This window comes from Trichechus manatus, unplaced genomic scaffold (genome assembly GCF_000243295.1).
Source record: "Trichechus manatus latirostris isolate Lorelei unplaced genomic scaffold, TriManLat1.0 scaffold00264, whole genome shotgun sequence".
Lineage (NCBI taxonomy): Eukaryota > Metazoa > Chordata > Mammalia > Sirenia > Trichechidae > Trichechus > Trichechus manatus.
In genome coordinates, this window is record NW_004444200.1 from 1,882,165 (window position 1) to 1,901,228 (window position 19,064).

General features: G+C 42.3%; 1 pseudogene; it reads right to left on the reverse strand.

The window, feature by feature from the left end:
* Positions 1-372: 372 nt before the first annotated feature.
* Positions 373-19,064, reverse strand: part of LOC101351296 (cadherin-3-like) — an 83,868-nt pseudogene continuing 65,176 nt past the window's right edge.

Genomic DNA, 19,064 nt, shown 5'->3' on the forward strand with positions numbered 1-19,064 from the left:
TTGAAAATAGCATTAAAAAAGAAAGAAATAATAATAAAATCAAGGTGCAAGAAGATGCCTCTTTCTAAGGAAAAGGGTCCATTCCAGAGAGAAAGTCATCATAGGAGGGTCAGGGTCTGTACAGGCCCAGGACACTGGGCCGAGCATATTATGACAGGTGAGAAATTCCCAGAAATTTGGTCTCCAAGGCAACCCTGACCTAGGTTGAGAGTTTTCAGAGTTAAAGACAATCGGCCCACATCCCTTCATTCTGAAAGGCTTACACACCAACTCCTTTACAGTCAGACTTAAGGACTCTCCCCTCCAAGTTGCTAAGCTACTTCTTGACAAGCTCCAAGTCCTTGGCTGAAAGGGAAATACAGACAGGGTGGCCTAGTTGTCCTTGTTGCCCCAGTACATGTCCACCAGCTTCTTGAAGTGTCTGCCCCACTTATTCAGATAATCATAATCTTGGTACTGGTTGGAGGCGGAAGAGGTAAGGGAGCTCCAGGAGGCAGTATTGGAATCACTGCCCTCGTACTGGAACACTAACAGGGAGTCAGGGTTGGGCTGTGGGATCTGTGTTAGTGGCCTTCAGTTTCTGTGGCAAGAGACAGGAGATGACTAGGAGAATGGGACTCTAACATTTGCCAGCTGTGAGAACTCAAGCAAGTTGACTAACCTTGCTGAGCCTCCATTTCCTCACTGTGAGGCCATTTCTCCCTCCTTTAAGGTTATAGAGATGCATATATCTATAAGGAGCCCTGGTTGCACACTGGTTAAGCACTTGGCTTCTAACCAAAAGGTCAGTGATTCTAGCCCACCAGTTTGCTTCTGTAAAGATTTAGAGCCTTAGAAACACTATGGGCAATTCTACTCTGTCCTGTAGGATCACTGTGAGTTGGAATCAACTCAACGGCAATGGGTTTGATATATTTATAAAAAATAAGTTGCCAACCAGCAGATTCCAACTCATGGAGGCCACATGTGTGTCAGAGTAAAACTGTGCTCCATAAGGTTTTCAATAGCTGTTTTTTTGGAAATAGATCATCAGGCCTTTCTTCCAAGGCATCTCTGGTTGAACTCAAACCACCAACCTTTTGGTTAGCAGCCAAGTGATTTATATGTTTGCACTACCCAGGGATTCCAGAGGTGCATATAAATGCATACGAAGTACTTTTTTAATTGAGTTTTTGGTGAAAGTTTACACAGCACAATAGGTTCCCATTTGACAATTTCCACACAAATTGTTCAGTGACATTAGTTACATTTATCACAATGTATCAACATTCTCTTTGTGTTTTGATTGTTCCATTTCCAGTACTCTAGTTTCTCCGGCCCCTAATCTTCTCATCTTTGTTTTTGAGAAATTGTTAGCCTGTTGGTCTTATACTGATGGTTTTTAAGTAGGGCACTGATCTTATGGTAATATCCTTTATTTTGTGTGCCACTCTGCTATTTCACTAAATGGTGATCTCAGGGGATAGACTCAGTTCTGGGTTTAAAGATTGTCTCAGGGCAACAGTCTCAGGGAGTCCTCTGTTCTCTACTGTTCCAGTTTGTCTGGCTTTTTTTTTAAAATAAGAATTTGAGTTCTGCTCCATATTTTTCTCCCGTTCTATCTGGAACCAACTATTGTGGCCCTGTTCAGAATGGGGTGATAAACAGGTACCATCTAGTTCTTCTGATCTCAGGGTAGATGAGATTGTGGCTCTTGTAGACTCGTTTCTTCTCTGTGGTTTTTGTTACCTTCTTATTGTTTTTCTCCTGGAAAGTTGAGACCAGTAGTTGTGTCTTGGCCACTTGCAAGCTTTTAAGGCTTGTTATGGATTGAATTTTGTCCCCCAAAAATGTGTATCAACTTGGCTAGGCCATGATTCCCAGTATTGTGTGATTGTCCACCATTTTGTCATCTGAAGTGATTTTCCTGTGTATTGTAAATCTTACCTCTATGATGTTAATGAGGCAGGACTCAATCTACAAGATTAGGTTGTGTCTTAAGTCAATCTCTTCTGGGATATAAAAGAGAGAAGTAAGCAGAGAGATGTGGGGACCTCATACCACCAAGAAACAAGAGCCAGGAGAATAGTGCTTCCTTTGGACTCAGGGTCCCTGCACTGAGAAGATCCTTGACTGAGAAAGATTGATGACAAGGACCTTCTCCCAGAGCCGACAGAGAGAGAAAGCCTTCTCCTAGAGCTGGCACCCTCAATTTGGACTCCTAGCCTCCTAAACTGTGAGAGAATAAATTTCTCTCTGTTAAAGCCACTTACTTGTGGTGTTTCTGTTATAGCAGCACTAGACAACTAAGACAAGACCTTGAATGCTACTCACTTCACTAGGATGCAGATTATGACTTTTGTGAACTACGTTTTGCCAACGGACTGAGTTGTCCCGTAAGACTATGGTCCTAAGCCTTCGAATCCAGAAAACCAATGTTGAAAGGTGCTTGGTTATGTCTGAGGAGTATCCATATTTGTGTCTTAAAAAAATTCACACAAACTACTTAGCACAGGGCCCAACAAACAGCAAGTGCTCAATGTGACCTGGATCAGTGGCAGTGGTCAAGGGTGGGGAATTTGAAATCAGACAGCCTGAGTTAGAACTCAGAGTCCACATACTCATTTTGTGACCTCAGGCAAGTCCCTTAACATCTTTGTACATCTGTTTTCTCATCTGTAAAGTGGTGATACTTCATACGGTTTTAGAGGAATAAATGAATATATGTAAATATATGTGAAGCACTTGTTACAAATAGTACTTGGCATACAGATGAACACTATTTTCTCATCTATAAAACAAAGAAAATAATAGGACCCCATCCCACGAGGTAACGTGGGGATTAAAAGAGATAGTATTTGCAAAAATGCCCAATTTACAGACATTGTAGAAACTGTCTTCCTCTAACTGGAAGAAAGGTTCCAGGCATCCAGCTCCAAGGCTAAGGCATCTTCTCCAAACCAGATGCCCTGAGTAACATTCTGGTTTGTGAGAATATGTTTGTATAGAACTCTCTCAGATACACCCAGGGTAAAGAACAGAGTCTCACCTTCAAGCTGTTTTTAGAAGGGAAGAAGGGTAAATTGTTTACTTTCTGTCTTCACTAAAGAGAAGACAGGGAGAGGGACTAAGTCATGATGAGGGACCCTGATCACCCACCATGTCTTCTGTCCACTGCTGCTCCTTGCATCTGATCCAGTTTTGAATTTCAACTAATTTCCTTTTTTTGTTATTGAGAATCTCCTTTTAAGTCTTACTCTGCATTTATAGTTAAGTGGTTTATTAGAGAAGTAACAGGGTACAACTCAGGACTGGAATCAACTTGGAAGTAACAGGAATAATTCAGGATGCAGTTCTTCCATCAGGATAGCTTCCTCTTGCCCTCTGTCACCAGGCCCTGATAAGGCCTTGCTGCCACCGAGCCCTGCTGGGGGCTTTCTTGGGCAAATATTACATCTCTTAGCTCTGTGGTTCAAGCAGCTATCTAAGATAAAACTATTAGTCTTTACTCGTCAGGAGCAAAAGAAAAACAAAGAAACCAAGACTCAAAGAAGAAACTAGTCTATAAGACAAATACTCTACAAAAACCACAGGCTTATCTACTCTGAGACCAGAAGAACTAGATGGTGCCTAGTTACCACTACTGATCTTCCTAATCAGGACCCTGATAGAATGGGAAAAAAATTTGGAACAGAACCTCAAATTCCTAAAAAAAAACAAACAAAAAAACCCCAGACTTACTAGACTGGTTGAGATTGTAGGACTCCCTGAGATATTGCCCTGAGATACTCTTCAAACCTTGAACCGAAACTAACCCCAGAGGTCTCCTTGTAGCTCGATAAAAAATTGCTTCAAAAAATAATAAACATCACCCATAAATACTGTGTTCCTTTAAAAATCACGTATATGAGACCAAATGGACAGCAATTACTTTAAAACAAAGATGAGAATGTAAGGGGGCAGGGAAACTAGATTAATGGAAACAGAACAATCAGAATGGAAATATGAGAATGTTCACACATTGCGAAGAATGTAACCAATGTCACTGAACAATTTGTGTAGACACTGTTGAATGGGAACCTAAACTATGTAAACCATCACCAAAAACAAAATAAAATACTATTAAAAAAAAAAAAAAGAACTTCCATTTATTGACGGCTGAGTACAGGATGTGGTAGGCTCATATCATATATCTCCTATGTGCCTAGTTCACTGGTTCTCAAAAAACCCTGGGTGTATATTTGAATCACTTGGGAAATTTAAAAAAATAAAGTAGATGCCTAGATCCCAGGTACTGATATTTTTCAAAGTTCCTCAGATAAATCAAATGTGCAACCAGAGTTAAGTACATTAGAGATAATCAGATAACTATTAGTAATTACAATTATCATACCTAATAAATGCTATGTGCTCGGCCAGTGATTCCCAAACTTGAATAACCTGAAGATCTTTTAAAAAAACTGAAGCTCAGGCCACATCCCAGATCAATTAAATCACAATTTCTGGGGGTCAGAGGCTTCGGTAGTTTTAAGTTTCCCAGGTGATTCCAATGTGCAGGCAAGTTTGGGAACTACTGTCCTAGCACTGTGCTATGTACTTACCTAAATGAACAATTTATTTTATAAGGATCAACACAAAATTTGTTCCTATGATGCGAAGGTTAAAGATGTCTGCAACATTCAGCTTTTCCAAGCTGCTGTACCACTCCATCATCTCTAACATCAACTACTTCCCATCCCGTCAGTACTCTCCCTTCCGACTTTGGAGTCAGTAATTCGCAGCAACAGTTTCACAGAACTCATGAACCGTACTTACAGTTAAGTGGTTTATTAGGGAAGTAACAAGGTACAGCTCAGGATTGGAATCAACTTGGAAGTAACAGGAATAATTCAGGATGCAGTTCTTCCATCAGGACAGCTTCTTCTTGCCCTCTGACACCAGGCCCTGATAGGGCCTTGCTGCCACCAAGCCCTGCTGGGGGCATTCTCGGGCAAATATTGTATCTCTTAGCTCTGTGGTTCAGCAAGCCCCACTACAGCCCTCTCAAGCTGTTCTCCTGATTCCTACCATCTCCTGCCACTATCGTTCTTGCTACTGCTGCACAGCCATCTCTTGCTGTCTTCAGTGTTACAGCTCCTCTCTCTCTGTGTCTCCCTTTAAGCCTAACAGGATGACAAAACTGACCAACACCCTTGTTAGGGTTCCATACACCTTATTTGAATGGTCCCAACCCCACAAGAATGCCATGCAGTTTATTTACATTATCAGCTAGCTATCCAGTCCCCTTGGTGGGCCACAAGCACCACATTTGCATAGCCCCACCAAGTCATTTGGTGGAAGTTACAAAAACTGTGACTAGAAGGGCCATATTAAGTAATTAACTGCACTGCAGGCCACCCCCCGGCTCTTCAAGCCATTGGCCCTTTCATTCTTGAAGGATTAACTTTCCCTTCCAATCATTTTACCAATCCAAAACAGTTATTAACAATTAGTCCTGAAATAGGGCAAAGAGTCCTCTGGGTGAGGTTACTCAGGTACCAGTTATTCACATCCGCTGCAGGTATCCATTTGATTGGGTCAGATTCTCCAAAAGTCATCTCGGTTTCATTCTGTCTGGCTTCTGATAAAATTTAACTGAGGGAAGATTATTCCCTTGCTCTGAGTCTTTCTGGAGGTATCAGAATAATGTTTGATTTTCCCCACTGCATAACCTGTTTATTCATTTTTTTGCCTTCAGCTATTATTTCTCCCTTCCATTTGTCATTTATTTTTACCTGAACTTTTCCACCTTGGGAAGGGACATCAGGTTCAACTGCTGTGCTAGTCCAGATTGCTGGTAGCAACACCAGTCTAGCAAGTGCTTCCCACTCAGTCCGCTCCCATTCATGCTGGGTAGGTTACATAGGTACAACACTAGTGGGCTATCTTGCTCACTAGGCAATACAGCAGTATTCACTGTCAACCCCAATTTTGCCAGATGGGAGGAAGGTACAATCTACCTCATTAGGCCCTTGGGAATTCTGGCATACATGTTCAGGGGTATAGTTAGTCTCTTGCTTAGAGATCACCCCTGCTTCTGGCACCCACAGCTATATCCCCAGTTCTGTGACCACAATGCCTGGTAAGAAACAAGCAATTTTAGGTGATTTGGGAAGACTGTACAGTGGCACCCAGATTCTCCCCAACCCCTTCTTCCCAAGGTCCCCAACCGAAGTGTAGGAATCTGTCCAGTGGTGATCCTCCCTTTGTCCTCCTCATGTTGAGTATGAGCACATATTCATGTGTGCATGTGAGCCAGACCTTCATGCCATTGTCTTTCTTTATTTTAGACACAAATGTTTCAATTGATTATTCCAATTCTCTATCTAACTGTTACTCTGAGGGTGGTATGCAACATGGTATGTCAATTTAAAATGATGTTTCTTGGTCCATTGCTGCACCCTGTGGGCTGTGTGTTCCTTGGTCTGATGAAATATAACTCAGTGGCCCAAACTGGTACAGTATCTTTTGTTCCAATCCCTTAATGGTGTTTTTGACATTTGCATCTGTCACAAGGTATGCAAAGCCCAGTCCAAAGTAAGTATCTATTCCTGTGAGGACTCATTTGTCACCACCTGGTACAACCGGCATCATTAGTCCAGTATAATCCACTTGCCAGCTATGTCCATGGCCACCCTCCTGGAGAATCTGCCCCATAGCCATTTGCAACTTCTTCCTTTCTTGCTGGCAGACAAAGCAGTCCTTATTGGTTTTTCATGCCTCAGAGGGTGCAAGAGAAATGTTCCTAGATTCAGACCATCTCTGCATTGATGCAGCACCCCCATCTCCGCTCATTTCATGGACCCAAGTGGCCACCTCAAATGAGAATTCCAACAGGTCCACTTACTAATGCCAAACTCCATCCAGTTGAGGAAGTGGGTTCTTCTGATGGACCTCGACATGTCCTACTCTAATGCACCCTCTAAATTCCCAGAGTGGTTTCTATAGGTTCATGCCTTACATGGGTTTGCCCTTTAATAGTCCAATTTTCCATCGACCATTTGCCTGACCATATACCCAGACCATTGGCCACCGCCCATGAATCAGTAAAAATCCAAACATATGGGCTCTCACCATTGCCCAATTCTTCCATCACAGCTAGGAAGAGAGCAAGCAGTTCAGCCCATTCAGCTGAACTGTTCTTACCTTCTTTAGACAGGGTCTTTCCATCTACTTCTTAATGCAGCAGCTTTCCACATCACATGCTGTCCATGTACCCTGGAACTGCCACCTGTGAACCAAGCAGCCTTCTGCTGGTCAGCAGAAAATTGTTCATAGGGCACTATTCATGTAGCAATGGGCTCCGGCAGTTTCTCAGGTGGTTCCAGGGTAGGATCTACAGGAAAAGAGGCTACCTGCTCCTGGATATGGTGGGTGTCTCCCTGTATTACCCCCAGTTGCTTGTTCTTGTATGAACCACTTCCATTTTATTATGGAACTATTTTGGATACCACCTTCCTTATTAGAGTGTTTCTCTGACACCACCCAAGACATTATGGGTATTTCAGGTCTCATGATGATTTTATGTCTTTCTATCATTGAGACAGATAGAAGATCAATGTCCAATAGCAGGCAAGTAATTGCCTTTCAAATGGAGTATATCATACTACAACATCTGGAAACTTCCTAGTCCAGAATCTCAGTTGTTGCCATGTGGTGGCATTCTTAGTTTTTTGTCATTAGTTCCAGTCTGCATCAGCACGTGTAGCAGACACCTCTAAAATCATGTCTGAATGTGGATCATAAGGGCCTAAATACAGGGAAAGTGAGATCGCTTTTTGTAATTCCCAGATGTGGAATATTCCTTCTCTGAAATCCCAATAGACCAACCAAACATTGGGCCTCCTTCTTAGTCTTGAGGGTAGGTAGCAACAGCAACTTATTTTTGGTTGCCTGCAGAATGTCATGGGTGGCACTGCCCAAGTTAGTCCCAAGAATTTCACTGTTTGGGCAGGACCCTGGATTTTTGCTGGATTTATTGACCTCTATTGGTCATGTAGGTCACCACTGTATTCAAATCAACCTTAGCCTGATCTTCAGCATTTGATATTAACATAATATCATCAGTATGATGTGTCATTACCCTTGAGATTTCCACTAAGTCCGAGTCTCTTCTAACCAAACTATGACAGTAAACTGGTGAATTTAAGTAACCCTGTGGCAATACAGTAAAAGTCAATTGAGATCCTTCCAATGTGAAAGCAAACTGTGGATGGATCTTTTCTGAGAGTGGGATGAAGAAAAAGGCATTTGCAAGATCAATCACTGAGTACCAGTCTGCATTAGCTTGCTGTATTTTCTGCACCATTGATATCATGTCTGGAACAGCTGAAGACACAGGTAGCACTACTTTATTTAGGCCTTGATAGTCTACTGTCAGCCTCCATGAGCCATCTGCCTTTTTCATGGGCAATACAGGACTATTATACAGAGAATTTGTTGGCACCAACCCTCCAGCTTTTAGAATGTTTTTAATCAAAGCAGTAATCTCCTTTTGTCCACCAGATATCCTTTGCTGTTTCAAATTAACAACCTGAGTGGGTTTGGGCAATTCTAATGATTCCTATTTAGCATGTCCAAACAATACTGGCCTAAGGGCAGACTTACACTCCTTCTGTTTTACAATATTAACTAGAGGGAGTGCTCCCCAATTAGACATAGTATCCATACCAACAATATGTTCATGTAAGGGAGATGCAACTACTTCATACAAGATTTGTTTGAATCTTCCATTTCTCATCTAAACTTTCACCTTAGTCCCATCAACCGTTGCATCCCCATATCTAACCTTAGGCCCCTTGAAGATTTTATTGACAGGTTTTGGTATTACAGTACATTGGGCTCCTGTGTCCAAGAGCCCCAAGAAGTTCTCTTCCCCACTCTTGAGTCATTTCATCCACACATGTGCATATGGCCTCTGGTCTCCTGCTGGGGCCTGGACCAGAAGACTCTGGTCTCCTCATCAAACCTTATCTTGATCAACCAGCTGAACCCTTGCTTCAAATGGTCCTAGATGGGACTTCCCATCATTAAATTCCCCCTGACTGAGGTGAATAGAACAGACATTTTCAGGCCTCCTTAGTGTTTTGGAACCTGCAGGAGTTTTTGTTGGTCCACCCAACCTCCTGTAGTGCTGTATTAGAATCTTTGTCTCAACTCCATCAACGTCCACTATATTCTTCCCATTTTTTAGTAACTGTTTAAAAATCTTTGTCCTTCTGGAGTAAGTTCTTTCCCCATTGCCTTTTCCTATTCTCCTATGAATCATCCTTATGTTTCTTGCATCTGTAAGACCCATGTGATGAAGCAGTGCCAACAGATTCGACAAGGCTTCTCAGATTGTTGCTTCGTTTCACAGTAGCAAGATTACATAGGGTGCCCAAGTAGAAGGGGATTCCTTGATTACCATATCTGCCATGACCTGCGTAAAGGGCATACTCATTGGATGAATATCCTAATCACCATAAGGTCATTTCAGCATGACTTGCATAAGAAACACATCAGCTACTTTCTCTGGAGTGTTCCATTGGGTATTTAGAGGGGGGAGAGGGGCAGTTTCCCTTCTCAGGGTAAACAAGTCTCACTGTAAATTTTATCCAGTTCACGAGGCTGGTGGTCCCCTCTGGGTTAACCTGCTGCTTAACTGTATCTTGTATTATCATTTGTGACAATAGTGAGTTGTGGGTCTTGGATCAACCCAAACATACTCTTCCATTCTGCAACATTCAAAACTAAAGACACTGCCCCTAAATTAGTAGCTCTAACAATCCATTTTAGTGATGGGTTTTCAGGAAGCTGACAACACTAATATACAAACTGAAGTAACTCCTTTAAACTATACCCCTGGTTTCAATAGTTTCTTGGTTTTGCCCATTCTCTTCCCAGACTACCTTCTTGGTGGTCAGCGGTCATAGGCATACTTCTTGCCGTTCTAACACAATTTTTCCTTCTTAGGTCATCCCTGAGGCTAGAGATCGTATCTCCAACAGAACAGGATCTATGTTTGGTTCAGTGCTACAATCTGCCCCTACATTCTTTTTTCCTGCCTTTGCAGCTATTACTGATAACAGCAACCAAGGAATTGTATGTCTCACCCTTTCCTTATTACTCCACATTTCCATATGCATCCAACTAGCCAATTCCTCAGGAGTTAGATCAACCGTTCCTAACTCCCAAGAATAGCTTTTGCCTTGGGTAATTGATTGCAACACAATAGTTGCTTCAATCCATGGGTGTTTTTTATCCCATCCAAAACCCAGAAGTTTCTCCATTCTCCTGTTTATCCCCTTATTCCAAAAGCACATATTCCAGTGAGTCCGGGACACTGCAGCAAACTCCACCATTCTGACACCAACTAAATGAATAATTTCTTTTTTTTAAGGATCAGCACAAAGCTGGTTCCTATGAGGCAGAGGTTAAAGATATCTGTAATGTCGAACTTTTCTAAGCTGCTGTACCACTCCATCATCTCTAACATCAACTACTTCCCCTCCCTTCAGTACTCTTCCTTCTGTCTTTGCGTTCAGTAATTTGCTGCAACAGTCTCACAGAACTCACGAAAGGTACTTACAGTTAAGTGGTTTATTAGGGAAGTAACGTACAACTTGGGATTGGGATCAACTTGGAAGTAACAGGAATAACTCAGGATGCAGTTCTTTGATCAGGAGAGCTTCTTTTTGCCTTCTGTCACAAGGTCCTAACGGGGCCTTGCTGCTGCCAAACCCTGCTAGGGCCTGGCTGCTGCCAGGCCCTGCTTGAGGCCTTCTGTCACCAGGCCCGGCTGGGAGCCTTCTGCTGCTGGGCCCTTCTCAGGCAAGTGTTACAACTCTTAGCTCCGTGGGTTGACAAGCCCCACTGCAGTAGCCTCACTCTGGTCTCCAGGTTCCTGCCATCTTGTGCCACTATAACTCTTGGTACTGCTATGCCACCATCTCTCACTGTCTTCCATGTTACGATTCTTCTCTCTCTCTCTGTGTCTCCCTTTAAGACTACTGGGATGGCAATACTGACCAATTCCTTCATTAGGGTTCCATATACATTATTTGCATGGTCCTACCCCCACAAGCGTGCCATACACCTTATTTACATTATAAGCAAGCAAACCAGTCCCTTAGTGAGCCACAAGCATCTCATTTGCATAGTTTCACCCAGTCATTTGGTGGGAGTTACAAAAACTAAGGCTAGAAGGAACACATTAAGTAATTCACTGCACTGTACAACCCGTAATTGAGGTTCCCAAACTTTGCTGTATATTGGAATCACCTGGAATCTTAAAAAATTCAAACCCAGGTAATCTGGTTCAAGAGTCTTTGCTCCTATCAAACATTTGTTGAATAAGTGCATAAATCGTTCCTAATCTATTCTTGACCAATTTGCAAGTTGGAGTTTTACAGAGAGGAAACAAGCCCAGGTTGCAGGAGGTGCCATAGGTTAAATAGCTGGTTGGTGGTGGAATGAAGATTTGAATCCAGAGCCAAGCTCCAAGCCCATGTTCTTTCCTCCTGTACCACGGGTGCTAGGCTTGAAGTAAAGTGCTATCATAGTGTGATGGTTAACATTATGTGTCAATTTGGCTAGGCCATGATTCTCAGTATTATGTAATTATCCCCTTTTTGTATCTGACATAAGGGGCACTTCCCTGAGTGTGGCATGCTTCCAATATATATGGAGGTTCTGGCAAAGCTCATTTGCTCTGGATCCTGCATCCAACTCATCATCCTCTGACCACCAGTTCTTGGGACGTCAGCAGCAGCCATCTGCCTGACCTGCCAATTTTTGGTTTGGTAGCTGTTGCAACCACATGAGTCAGGAAAAGCCTCCAGCCGACAACTGACCCATGGATTTGGGACTTGATGCCTCCACAACTGTGTGAGCCATTTCCTTGAAATAAATTTCTCTCTATGTACATATATGTTTCACCCACACGTATCTGTCAGCTTGTACTATCGGGGCTTCAGAGTTGCTGTGATGCTGGAAGCTGTGCCACCAGTATTCAAATACCAGCAGGGTCACCCATGGTGGACAGGTTTCAGCTGAGCTTCCAGACTAAGACAGACTAGAAAGAGACTTGGTGGTCTACTCTGAAAAAAGTCTGCCAGTGAAAACCTTATGAATAGCAGTGGCACATAGTCTGATATAGTGCTGGAAGATGAGCCCCTCAGTTTGGAAGGCACTCAAAAGACAACTGGGGAAAAGCTGCCTCCTCAAAGTAGAGTCAACCTTAATGATGTTGATGTAGTCAATCTTTCGGGACCTTCATTTGCCGAGGTGACATGACTCAAAATGAGAAGAAACAGCTGCAAACATCCATTAATTATTGCAACGTGGACTGTACGAAGTATGAACGTAGGAAAATTGGAAATTGTCAAAAATGAAATGGAACACATAAACATCAATATCCTAGGCATTAGTGAGCTGAAATGGACTGGTATTGGCCATTTTGAATTGGACAATCATATGGTCTACTATGCCAGGAATGAAAAATTGAAGAGGAATGACTTTGCATTAATCATCAAAAAGAACATTTTAAGATCTATCCTGATGTACAATGCTGTCAGTGATAGGATAATATCCATTCGGCTATAAGGAAGACCAGTTAATAAGAGTATTATTCAAATTTACACACCAACCACTAAGGCAAAAGATGAAGAAATTGAAGATTTTTTACCAACTTCCACAGTCTGAAATTGATAGAACATGTAATCAAGATTCATTGATAATTACTGGTGACTGGAATGTGAAAGTTGGAAACAAAGAAGGATCAGTAGTTGGAAATTATGGCCTTGGTGATAGAAACGATGCAGAAGATCCCATGATAGAATTTTGCAAGACCAAAACTTCTTCATTGCAAATACCTTTTTTCAACAACATAAAGGGCGACTATACACCTGGACTTTGCCAGATGGAATACATGTGAATCAAATCAACTATTTCTGAGGAAAAAAGATGTTGGAAAAGCTCATTATCATCAGTCAGAACAAGGCCAGGGACAGAATGCGGAACAGACCATCAATTGCTCATATGCAAGTTCAAGTTGAAGCTGAAGAAAATTAGAACAAGTCCTTGAGAGCCAAAGTATGACCTGGAGTATATCCTACCTGAATTTAGAGACCATCTCAAGAGTAAAGTTGATGCATTGAACATTAATGACTGAAGACCAGATGAGTTGTGGAATGACATCAAGGACATCATACGTGAAGAAAGCAAGAGGTCATTAAAAAGACAGTAAAGAAAGAGAAGACCAAAATGGATGTCAGAAGAGACTCTGAATCTTGCTCCTGAACACTGAGTAGCTAAAATGAACAGAAGAAATTATGAAGTAAAAGAGCTGAACAGAAGATTTCAAAGGGCCGCCTGAAAAGACAAAGTATTATAATGACATGTGCCAAGACTTGGAGTTAAAAAGCCAAAAGTGAAGAACACACTCAGCATTTCTCAAGCGGAAAGAACTGAAAAAAAAAAAATCCAAGCCTAGAGTTCCAATATCGAAAGATTCTATGCCCAAAATACTGCACGACACAGGAAGCGTTAAAAGAAGATGGAAGGAATACACAGAGTAACTGTACCAAAAAGAATTGGTCGACGTTCAATTATTTCAGGAGGTAGCATATGATCAAGAACCGATGGTACTGAAGGAAGAAGTTCAAGATGCACTGAAGACACTGGAGAAAAACAAGGTTCCAGGAATTGATGGAATACCAACTGACATGTTTCAACAAGCCAGTGCAACACTGGAAGGTTTACTCTGTCTATGCCAAGAAATTTGGAATACGGCTACCTGGCCAACTTACTGGAAGAGATCCGTATTTCTGCCTATTCCAAAGAAAGGTGATCCAGCCGAATGCAAAAATTATCGAACAATATCATTAATATCACACCCAAATAAAATTTTGCTGAAGATCATTCAAAAGTGATTGCAGCAGTACATCGACAGAAAACTGCCAGAAATTCAAGCTGGATTCAGAAGAGGACGTGGAACAAGGGATATCATTGCTGAAGTCAGATGGATCTTGACTGAAAGCAGAGAATATCAGAAAGAGGTTTACCTGTGTTTTATTGACTATTCAAAGTCACTTGATTGTGTGGATCATAATAAATAATATTGCAAAGAGTGGGAATTCCAGAACACTTAATTATGCTCATGAGTAACCTGTACATAGATCAAGAGGGAGTTGTTCAAACAGAACAAGGGGATACTGTATGGTTTAAAATGAGAAAAGGTGTGCATCAGGGTTGTATCCTATCACCATACTTATTCAATCTGTATGCTGAGCAAGTAATCTCAGAAGCTGGAATATATGAAGAAGAATGTGGCATCAGGATTAGAGGAAGACTCATTAAGAACTTGCGTTATGCAGATGACACAACTTGCTTGCTGAAAACGAAGAGGACTTGAAGCACTTACTAATGAACACTGAAGACTACAGCCTTCCGTATGGATTACACCTCAACATAAAGAAAACAAAAATTATCATAACTGGACCAGTAAGCAACATCATGATAAATGGAGAAAAGATTGAAGTTGTCAAGGATTTCCTTTTACTTGGATCCACAATCAACACCCACGGAAGCAGCAGTCAAGAAAACAAATGACGTATTGTATTGGGCAAATCTGCTGCAAAGGACCTCTTTAAAGTGTTAAAAAGCAAAGACGTCACTTTGAGGACTAAGGAGTGTCTGAGCCAAGCCTGTTTTCAATCGCTTCATATGTGTGCGAAAGCTGGACAATGAATAAGGAAGACCAAAGAATTGACGCCTTTGAGTTGTGTTGGCGAAGGTTTGGACTACCAAAAGCACAAACAATTCTATGTTGGAAGAAGTATAGCCAGAATGCTCCTTGGAAGTGAGGATGACAAACTTCATCTCACATACTTTGGACATGTTATCAGGAGGGACCAGTCCCTGGAGAAAGACATCACGCTTCGTAAAGTGGAAAGTCAGTGAGGAAGACCTTCAATGAGATGGATTGACACAGTGGCTGCAACAATAGGCTCAAACATAGCAACGATTGTGAGGATGGCACAGGACTGGGAAGTGTTTGATCCTGTTGTACATAGGGTCACTATGAGTCAGAACTGACTCGACAGCACCTATCAACAACAATGCTTCACTGGTTTTACTCCTTTGGAGAACCAGCCTAAGACATTTGGTATCGACAGTGGCACTAGACAAATAAAATCTTAAGGATGAGTTTCCTGAATTGGTTCTCAAGTCTCTCTAGATGTAAATACATTGGTGACTCTAATTCCATAGGAAAGAGGGCACTGCTAATTCATGGCATGAGGTGGCAGTAAAAATACATGAAATATCACCACCATTGGATCAAATATTTGTGAGAAACAAGATTCCGGGTGATGGTGTGTTTGATGCCTTTCAGCATTTCTGTCAAACTTAGAAAAAGCAGGTTGGTTGGTCCTAATTTCACTAGACAAAATGGTGAAAGAAAGAGATGAGCTCAGGACTTCAGAGTCACAGCTCAAGAGTCTCATAAAAGACCTGAGAGTTGCCACTTGTGCCCTGAAGGAAATCCTCATTTCTTGTAGTAACAGAGCTGATATTGCCAAAAACCAAGCCCAGAGTCCTATTGTAAGAGTGACTGAATTAAAACACCAATTAAGTTCCCAAACTTAGCTGGGTCTGAAGTTAAAGTGAAGGCATTGACTGGGAAGAAATGGGATCTTGAAACGTGGGATGGGGATATATGGGCAGATAATCAGAAATCTGCAGACATTGAGCCCCTAAATTTCATTGAATCACTCCTGCCAACATCACCAACCCTCTAACTCCAATCTGAGGAGATTACTCCATCTTTGTCTGCTAAACCATCCTCCCTAGTAAGACCATTATCGATTCCACCCTTATCTGATGAGATTAACCCAGCTGTGTCTGAAGAGCCTTTGTCTGAGATATCACTTGGAGCAGTGGCTGGAGCATTGCCTGGGGCATAGCCTGATGCAGATGCCTTACAAGACACTGCTGAATGTCCTCAGGACCCAAGCCTACCACCAATTTTTGCTTCTAGACCTATAATTAGACTTAAGCCCCAGCTAGCCACAAGAGGTGAAGTACGAAGTGTGACCCAGGAGGAAGTACATTTTGAAAGAATTGCTTGATTTTTCTAATATATACAAACTGAAACCTGGGTAATATGTGTGACAAAGGCTATTAAGGGTGTGGGATAATAGTGCAAGGAACAAAACGTTGGATAAGTCTGATATTGATATGAGTCCACTAAGCACAAATTCATTCAGTGAAGCTTAAATGGTTAGAAAAGGATGTAATAATTTACTTGGTTGTGTGATCCTTAAGGTTGTGGGTCAACTTGGCTGGACCATCGTTCTCAGCAGTTTGTCAGCTATGATGTAGCTGGGCAGCCAGATGATGATGTGACCACTTCCATAATGAGATTTGATATATTATGATCACCTCCATGATGGGATATGCTGTGAGTAGTCAATCAGTTGAAAGGGAGTTTCCTTGAGGGTGTGGCATACATCCAATATAGGTAGAACTCTCTGGCAAGGCTCGTGGGCTTTTGCTTGCTCGGGATCCTGCAGCTGATTCCTGTTCATCTGATCTCCAGTTCTTGGGACTTGAGCTATCAGCTTACCTCTGTCTTCCCTGCTGATGTTGGGATTCATCTGTCTTCACAGCCTGTAGCAAGAGCCCTGCTGCCTGACTTGCTGATCTTGGGTTCATCAGCCCCTGTGGCTACGTGAACCAGGAGAAACCTCCAGCCTGACCCATGGATTTGGGAAGTTCCAACCTCTACAATTGCATGAGCCATTTCCTTGATGTAAATCTCTCTCTCTATATATATATATACATGCTTTCCTGGTTTTGTTTCTCTAGAGAACCCAGCCTAAGACTGGTTGGTTCACTGAAGTGTGGATTAAGGAGTGGCCTACCTAAATGAAGTTGAAATGCCAAATCTGCCTTGGCATATTGTAGATGAAGGTACCCAAAGGCTTAGGGAAATTGGCATGTTAGAGTGGATGTATCAAGTTGGACTTAAGACCCCTCATGGAGTGCCCAGAGGACACAACTTTCACAACAGTGAGGAAAAAATTTGTGACGGGAGCCCCAGCATCCTTGAAGACTGTTGTGATTCCTATTTTATGTAAGTCAGATTCAACAGTGGGAACTACCCTAACTGAACTAAGACACAGAACTACAATGGGGCTGATTGGATCCCAGGGTGGTCGGGGCCAAGTGGTGACACTTCATCACCAAAGACAAGGTGGGCGTGGTTACCATAACGGACAGCAGAGTCAAAGCAGCAATCAGAATAGTCTAACTCGTATGGACTTATTTCGTTGGCTACTTAGTCATGGTGTCCCTAGGAATAAAATAGATGGGGAATCTACTATTTACTTGATCTGTACAAGTGGAGGAATTCTAGGTCAAGCCAACTGCAGTCTAACTCAAATCTCCAGAATAGAGAGTCACAGCCCCTCAATTTATTCCCAGACTTGAGCCAGTTTACAGACCCACAACTCCTTGAGTGAAGGCGAGGCTGGGTCACCTTGAGGAAAGACCCCACTACATTGCCAAAAATTTATATTGTTCATCTTTCTCCCAGCCTTCCCCAAAGGATCTGCAGCCTTTTATGAGAGTGACTGGTCACTGGGGAAAAGGAAATAAGCAGACTTTTGGGGGATTACTGGAACCTGTCTGCAAACTGACACTAATTCCAGGAGACCCAAAATGTCACTGTGACCCACCAGTCAGAGTGTGGGCATATGGAGGTCAGGTTATTAATGGAATCTTAGCTCAGGTCTGTCTCACAGTACATCCATTGGGTCCTTGAACCCATCCTGTAGTGATTTACCCAGTTCCAGAATGCATAATTGAAATATATATACTCAGCAACTAGCAGAATCCAAACATTGAACCCCTGACATGTGAAATAAGGGTTATTATGGTACGAAAAGCCAAGTGGAGGGTATTAGAACTGCCCCTACCTAGGAAAATAGTAAACCAAAAGCAATACTGCATTTCTGGAGGGATTGCAGAGATTACTGCCACCATCAAGGACTTGAAGGATGCAGGGGTGGTGATTCCCACCACATCCCCATTAAACTCGCCCATTTGGGCTGTGCAAAAAACAGACAGATCTTGAATAATGAGAAGGATGACAGTGGATTATCAAAAACTTAACCAGGTGGTTACTCCAATTGTAGCTGCTATTTCACATGTGGTTTCATTGCTTGAGCAAATTAATACGTCTCCTGGTACCTGCTATGCACCTATTGATCTGGCCAATGGCTTTTTCTCGATTTTTGTTTTGAAGGAACACCAGAAGCATTTTGCCTTCAGCTGGCAAGGATAGCAGTACACCTCCACTGGCCTACTTCGGGGGTATATCAACTCTCCAGCCCTGTGGCATAATTTAGCCCGCAGGAAACTTGATCACCTTTCCCTTCCACAAGACATCACATTGGTCCCTTACACTGATGACATTATTGGACCTAGTAAGGAAGAAGTATCAATGACTCTAGATTTGTTGGTAAGACATTTGTGTGCTAGAGGTTGGGAAATTAACCTGACAAAAATTCAGGCTCCTCCTCAGCGAAATTTCTAGGGATCCAACGATGTGGGATATGTTGAGATATTCCTTCTAAAGTGAAATGTAAGTTGTTGTATCTGGCCCCTCCTACAACTAAAAAGGAGGCACAACACCTGGTGGGCCTCTTTGGATTTTGAAGGCATCATACATAGCCTATATAAAGTAGAAACAATGTATGTACTGGGTAGTTTTCCTTACCAGAATTGGGAAGACAGCGAGCACCCTGTAAGGGCAGTTTTACGCTAAGCATAACACCTTTATGAGTTTTCTTAAGCTTTTCTGATACTTTAGGATACATCTTGCTAATGGATACCCAAAATAAATCCAGATCTAGCACAGACGCTCACAGACACAGTTCAAAGCTATGGTGCTGAGATGCTGAGTGTAGTTCCTGGGGAAGGAGCTTGGCAACGTCACTCTCGCTGCTTGGGGTGCAAGCTGTCTCTTTAATGGCTGCTTCAAAACAAATGCTGAATGT